Source organism: Petaurus breviceps, unplaced genomic scaffold, assembly GCF_028583685.1.
Source record: "Petaurus breviceps papuanus isolate PSGF00001 unplaced genomic scaffold, PetGlider_PUasm1.0 551, whole genome shotgun sequence".
Lineage (NCBI taxonomy): Eukaryota > Metazoa > Chordata > Mammalia > Diprotodontia > Petauridae > Petaurus > Petaurus breviceps.
In genome coordinates, this window is record NW_027186372.1 from 27,217,284 (window position 1) to 27,224,428 (window position 7,145).

A 7,145-nucleotide genomic window follows, 5' to 3' on the forward strand; every position below is an offset into this window, starting at 1 on the left:
TCTCTCTGTCTCTCTCTCTGTCTCTCTCTCTCTCTCTGTCTCTCTCTGTCTCTCTCTCTCTCTCTGTCTCTCTCTCTCTCTCACCATGTTGTTCCCTTGAGTGTCATGAACCTATTTACTTTCTACCCATGCATTTATGGCCTGGTTTGGACAACTTTTTCCAATACAACTGTGCTTTACCCTGTGCCTCCAGTTGTATCTAAATGAGTCAGCTCTGTGCCTTATTCCTATAAGGTTTTGCCTTTTATTAACTAATTTCATAAAGTAATTTGAGTTAATATGTCATTGGCTAATGCCTTCTTCATATGTATGGCCTTTTCATATATATGACCTTCATACTATGACTTCTTTAAAATTGGGGCCTAAAGGGTCTTTTCCTGGGGAGATACTGTTTTTGGGCTGGGGGACTTTTTATGTCCTTCAAGTCTGACAATTACCACTTAGACTGCTTCCTATCCTCTTACAAGTTGGGCCAGCACTGTCCTTACTTCTATCCTAACATCATGAATGTCTATGCAAATGCGTATCTCTACACATTTCCTGAGTGAATCTATTGATCTCTTTCTATTGGTCATCAGGAATCTTTATCTTATTTTCCCAGTATAAGAAACTATATAGGAAAACTCCATCCCTTAACAGAGGTATAAGTTCCCAAATCAAGTATCACACCAGAGTCTTAATACATTTATTTCCCCTCCCCTTCCCACTTCAGTTAAATATGCTAAAATATAACCTGAGTCTGATAGAGGAGAATATATTAGGACTAACAGAGATCTTAGAGATTATCTGGTATAGCTCTTTATTTAAAAGGGGTAGAAATTGAGCCACAGAGGGCTTATGTTACTTGCTTAAAGTCACACTTATTGGGTGACTCTTTAGTATAATGAAAAGAGCACTGATTTGGGAATCAGGAGAAATGGACTCACACTTTACCTTACCTCTGTCACTTTCTCCCTGTGTGACCTTGACTGAGTCATTGGATCTCTCTAGAACTCAGTTTCTTCATCTGTAAGATGAGAGTTAAACTATGATGGCTTTTAAAATCCCTTTTTTGCTCTATGCCTATGCTGTTATGCTTTAGTGAGTTTAGGACTTCTTGGCCATTGGGCTATGAGTCTATCAGTCAATATCTCTCAGTCTCAGTTTTAAAATTTGTAAACTAGGGATAGTGTTTTCATGATACAGAGTCATTGTGAGTAAAATACTTTTTAAAACTTGATGTGCTATATAAATGCAAACTATTCTTATTAAAACATAAATGAAGTATTGCAAAAGGTTTATAAAAACCTAGAAAAGTAAGATTTAAGAAAATGTAAAAGGAAAGTTAAAAAAATAATTTAAAAAATACTGAAATATTTTTCAATGAAATGAAAAAAATAGGTCTGATGAACTGATTCATGTTCCTGTCTGTATCTTAACATAAGTCCATGGATTCTGCCAGAACTGGTTCTCCAGGTTGCCAAATCTGTAATCAATTTGTCATAGGAATGGTAATCAGTCATTGAATTACTTTTGATTTGATTCTGGTTCCACTCAAAGAATAACCTACAGACTTTCTTGAAGGAAATAATGATCACTGATTGTGAACATTGGATAGCATCTTTACTGTAGTCTGTGTCAAATCATTGGAACTACCAGATATAAGGTAAGTCAGTCATTCAATCTTCTTGTGCCCTGTGTATCAGCAAAATTCTCAGACAGAAAACAGAGATGTGAACTGAATGTCATGTAGTTCAAACTCCATTTTTTTTTTACAAATAAAAACTGAGGCCTCTAGGTTAAGTGACTTGTCTAAGGTCATACAGAAAGTTAGCATCAAAGGATGGATTTGAACTGAGGTTGAAAGGCATGCACTGCATCTAAACTAAACATACTGTCTTCTCCATTACCTAGAACAAAGGTCTATATACAGTACACACTTAGAAATATCTGCTGAATTGAATGATTGAAATCAACAGGGAGATAAATTTCAACTCAATGTGAAGAAAAATCCCCATACTTTTAGAACTGTCTAAAAGTAGAATGAACTGCCTCAGGAAGGAGTGACTTCCCCACCATTGGAGGTCTTCATGCAAGAAATTATACTTGTCAGTAATGTTAAAAGATCCATGCTTCAAGTAAAGGTGGCCCCTGAGCTCTCTTTCAAATGGAGATTCCAAGAATGTTATTTAGTAGTCCTTATGACATTGATGCAAATAATGGAGGAAAAAGCATTTACTAAGAGTTTATTGTGTGTCAACCATGTTAATAAATGCCAAATACACAAATAAACAGTCCTTGACCTCAAGAAGCTTACATTCTAATGGGGGTAGATACTCATAGGAGATGGTAACACCCAGGGAAACAGTAGTTCAAAAAGTTATGGAAATGGGGGCGGCTAGGTGGCACAGTGAGTAAGAGCGCTGGCCCCAGAGCTGGGAGGCCCCAGGATTGGTTCCAGCCTCAGATACTTAACACCCACACATACTCACACCCACACCCACACACACCCACACCCACACACACACACACACACAAACTGGCCGTGTAACCTTGGACAAGTTACTTAACCCCAATTGCTGTAAAAAAAAAAAGTTATGGAAATGGTAAGAGGGGCCATAGGGGATTAGATTACCATTCCCCATCCAAATATAATGGCAAATTTAATCTGATCTGGAGTTCATGGTTCCAGAACTGGGAAAAAGGAAACAGTGCGGGTCAGAAGAAAGATAATACAAGGTAGATCTGAAGGCTGTGAAGGAGATGGCAATAATTGATTCATTCAAAAAAACTGAAATACTTGACTTTCAATGCTATGTAAGAATATGGAATTGAACCAGTAAACACATACACATAGCTGGTCAAACTGGAAAACCAGTCAATATCTATTCAACCTGAAAAGAAGACAAGTTATCATGTGGTAAATATTGGAACTTAAAAGAGCCCATTTTCTCTCACTTTGAGACAGGGAGATGGAGAAGAAAGGGCACCAAGCAAGAATTAAAGGTTAAGTAAGTGCCCCATTCAGGTAGATCATAACTGATGTTATTGTTAGAGCTATCATGGGAATGTGAGCGCACCAAGAATAATAGCCCCTAGAAACCTATAGACTCTAGATTGCACCAAAGACAAATGTTACTCTGTTGCCCAACTTGGACATCCTCCTAAATCAGGTAATTTTCCTTGACATTGTTTTTTGGACACTTTTTGGAAAATCCCTCCCTCATCCAGCCTCTCAGAAAGTTATTTAGAGACCATAGTCTATGCCAAACAATAATTCAGCTTTATAAGGCAATGTCATGTTTCAACATCTAATTCTTCATCTGCTAAGACAGAGTTAGCAAAGAATATTTTATCTTCAGCTGGGCTCTGTCGGTACTTCGACTCTGTTTACAGGCACAATATATCATGACTGGAGGCCCTTCGGTATTATATAACCTCCCATGTATAACTTGAATTAGTAAGGAAATGACATTTATATTGCAATTAAAAATACGTTTAGCATTCCCTTAGGTGTCACCCCTCCCAATTATTTAAGCAAAAAGCACATTAATCATTGTACAGGATGTAGTACAATAGAGACAATAGTTGTTTCTCTATCCAAAATTTAATACCACATGTAGAAACTGCAGTCAGAATTTCCATAACCTTGAAATGTCACCACACATTGATTATACTTACACTTAAATGCAGTATGCTCTTTTAAACAAAACCATTCTAAGCCATCACAGACCCAAATACATGGTTTCATGCTCTTTGGCACAACCTATCTCATAATAAAACTATGTATTACTAGAAATAAGCAGGAGGGAAAGAGGGAGGCATAATCACTCAGTGAAAAAAATATGTGATGCTTTGTTCCAAAATGACTATATGAGAGGGTGCATTGGTGTCTTGCTGACCTGTGTTGAAGAGAATGTGACATTCAATTGCCAATCCATTCAAATGACAGTGGCTATTTAAACAATGGACTAACCCCTGATATCTCCCAAAACATATGGAGATATAGCTACCTTGCTCTGCTTGCTTGTCTGTTCCCTTAACCTCTTTAAAACTTTGCAAACTGGTTAAACTTTATTGACTTTATAAAGTACAACTTTGGAAGAGACATTATCTCAATGTATCTCCCAAAATGAGAATGTACTTCATCACTGAAGGATATGCTTATGAGACCTGATAAATCAGTCACGAGAAATTGCAGGGAACACTAGACAACACACGCTCTGAGCATCTTCGTGCTGGAAAGAACCATAGAGGCCATATAATCAAATCCATTTCATGCAGGTACCTGCCCTATGGCATCACTGACTATTTCCAAAAATAGGAACTCCTCATCTTGTTTCATTATGGGCCAGATTTAATTGTTGGGAAAATTTTTTTCTTATGGTGAACCAAAATCTGTCTTGATGAAACTTTCACCCATTAATCCTAGGAATGTCTTCAAATTTTATCTACATGATGCCAAAATAGCTGGTCATTTGGTTATCAGTTTAGTCACTCTCAACATTTTACCTTCATGATTCTCACTTTTTTTTTGTTACCCATGACTCAACAAGCTAGGATTTTTTTTTTCCAATTCAATTCAACAAATATTTATTAAATGACTACTATGTGCCAGTCATTGTGCTGAGCACTGGGGATACAAAAGGAGGTAAAAGAGAGTCCCTGCCCTCAAAGAGCTTACAATTTAATGGGGGAGATAACATGTAAACAGATATATACAAAGCAAGCTATGCACAGGATAAATAGGAAATAATTAATAGAGGGAAGCAACTGTAATTAAGACAGGAAGGGGAAGGTTTACTGTAGGAGGTGGGATTTTATTTGAAACTTAGAGGAAGTTAGGGAGGTCAGTAATTACAGTGGAGAGTGAGTATTCCAGATATGCAGGAAAGAATGTCTGGACCTGAGAGACGGAGGGCCTCATTCATGAAACAATCCAAAGATCAATATCACTGGATTGAAGAAAACATATTGGGGAGTAAGGTGTAAGAACTGGAAAGGTAGGAATGGGGCTAGTTTACGAAGAGTTTGGAATGCCAAACAAAACATTTTATATTTACTCTTGGAGGCAATAGGAAGTCGCTGAACTTCATTGAGTGGAGGGGTGATATGATCAGAATTGTGCTTTGATGTGATTTAAATGGCCTGGGGGCCGACATTAATTTGAAGCAAATTAGGTTATTTTACTAAGAGTTGTTCATAGTGACCCGAGGCTGGCTTCTAGGCATCATTGCTTTTCTTTTTCAGTTCTCCCAAATTACCTATTTATAAGTTTATAAATTCAAGAGTCATCTGTAAAGTTTACTGATATGTAATTACTAGAATATATTTTTGGAAAATGAGGGCACTTTGCATCTTTTGACACCTCTGAAACTTTCCATGATTCCTCAAAGATTACCATTAGGGCTTCCACAATCCAGTGTCTAAGTTCTTCTACTTGCCCAGTGTGCAATTCACAATTGGGAAGACTTGAACTAATTTACAACACATAGGTGATATCCTTTTGATCTTTGACTTTGTAGCCCCTCTTAAATTTTTATGTTTTAATTATTCTTTTATTTTTATAAGAGGATAATTTCTGAATCTATCCCTCCCCCTCCAGTGGCAAAGCAGATGATAATATATCTTATTTAATGCAATTTTTATTAATAAAATCATATGTTTTCATATTGCAACACTTAACATTACCAAGGACTTTAGTAGAGGGAATTCTCTCTTCTGGGTCTTCAGTCGTTGTGGCTACTGGGAAGGTGAGAGATGTAGTACCTGAAGAAGCAGTTTTCAGGTAAGCATCTCCATGCGATTGCTGCCCTGGACTACAGCTGTGGAGGGCAGGCAGGAAGGAGGGACAGTAGTCCGAGGGGTGCTAAATTTCCAAGACTCTTGAGTTTACAAGCAGGTGCTTGGTATTGGTTGTGAGAGGGATAGCAGGCTCCTTCTTTATAAAGTTGTTCCCTTGGATTGTTCCCAGATTCAGGCTGGAAGCATGGTGGCTAGGAGACACTACTATCGCCAGGTTCTTGGGCTCAGAGTCCTGCACCTATTGGGGTCTGACGGGAGTAGTATTTGAGACAGTCACACTGCTTTGACCCATTTAGGGGAAAAAAGGTATCCCTTTATTTCAAGGTTCCACTCAAATCTAAACTCCTCCATTTATTAACACTGTTCTATATACTATGGTCCATATCCATCTTCTAATTCCTTGAACTCCTCATAAAACAGTTTTTATTAGGCAATTAAGCACTTAGGACTTAGAATTGAGTAAGACCTTAGAGACCATGTAGTCTAACCCCTTCTTTTTTTGAGAAAAAGGAACCTCTAGGATGAGGGAGGAAGTGATTTAATATGGGTAGGAAGTGAGCCATGCTGGGATTAAGACCTAGTTCCTCTGACTCCAAAGCAGTGACGTGTCCACTAAAGCATATTGTAGTATATAGCACTTCATAGCATCTACCCTTGTGCCACATGTGATAAGGTCTTGGGTCCCAAACTGAATTGTGACTTTCTTCATCACAGGATCTATGGGCATGCATTTTTCTTATATTTCACACCATGGTTAGTAAAGGGCTAAGAATATAGTAGACATTGAATAGATATTTGCTAACAGACTGATTCACTGGGGCAGATTATTTTTGAGAGGATACTAAAAGGGAATGGTGCTACCCTGAATGGTGTCATTTTTTTCACGAGGATTAATATGTCTTTATAGAATATTTTGAAATTCACTTGAGAATAAAAGAATAGGTACATCTTATCTCAGTTTAATTCAATAAGTATTTGCTAAAACACTTATTACTACATGGTCAACACTATTCCAGACCTTTGGGAGACAAAGACAAAAATGAAACAGCTCTTGTCCTAAAGGTTATTACATTTTATTGGGGAAAACAAGATATCCACACATAAGGATATATTATATAGCATCTATGTCCATATCCATGTTATATATCTCCATCATCTTTCTATATATGTACACACATACATATATACATACATATATGTGCACACATGAGAGAAAGAGTGGGGGGAGAGAGACAGAGAGAGACAGAGAGACAGAGAGAGGGAGAAGGAGAGAGAGACAGAGAGAGAGAGAGAGAGGGAGAAGGAGAGAGAGAAAGAGAGAGAGAGAGAGAGAGAGAGAGAGAGAGAGAGAGAGAGAGAGA

At 37.7% G+C, this 7,145-nt stretch overlaps 1 protein-coding gene and 1 long non-coding RNA gene across 4 annotated transcripts in view; both read right to left on the bottom strand.

The window, feature by feature from the left end:
• SGCD (sarcoglycan delta) overlaps positions 1-7,145 on the bottom strand; it is a 562,593-nt gene that overhangs the window by 428,856 nt on the left and 126,592 nt on the right. The window lies entirely within an intron of this gene.
• Positions 5,609-7,145, bottom strand: part of LOC138172733 (uncharacterized) — a 3,048-nt gene continuing 1,511 nt past the window's right edge. Inside the window, exon 2 of the long non-coding RNA XR_011171234.1 lies at positions 5,609-6,032. This is a non-coding gene — a long non-coding RNA (uncharacterized lncRNA). The remainder of the gene's footprint in view (positions 6,033-7,145) is intronic.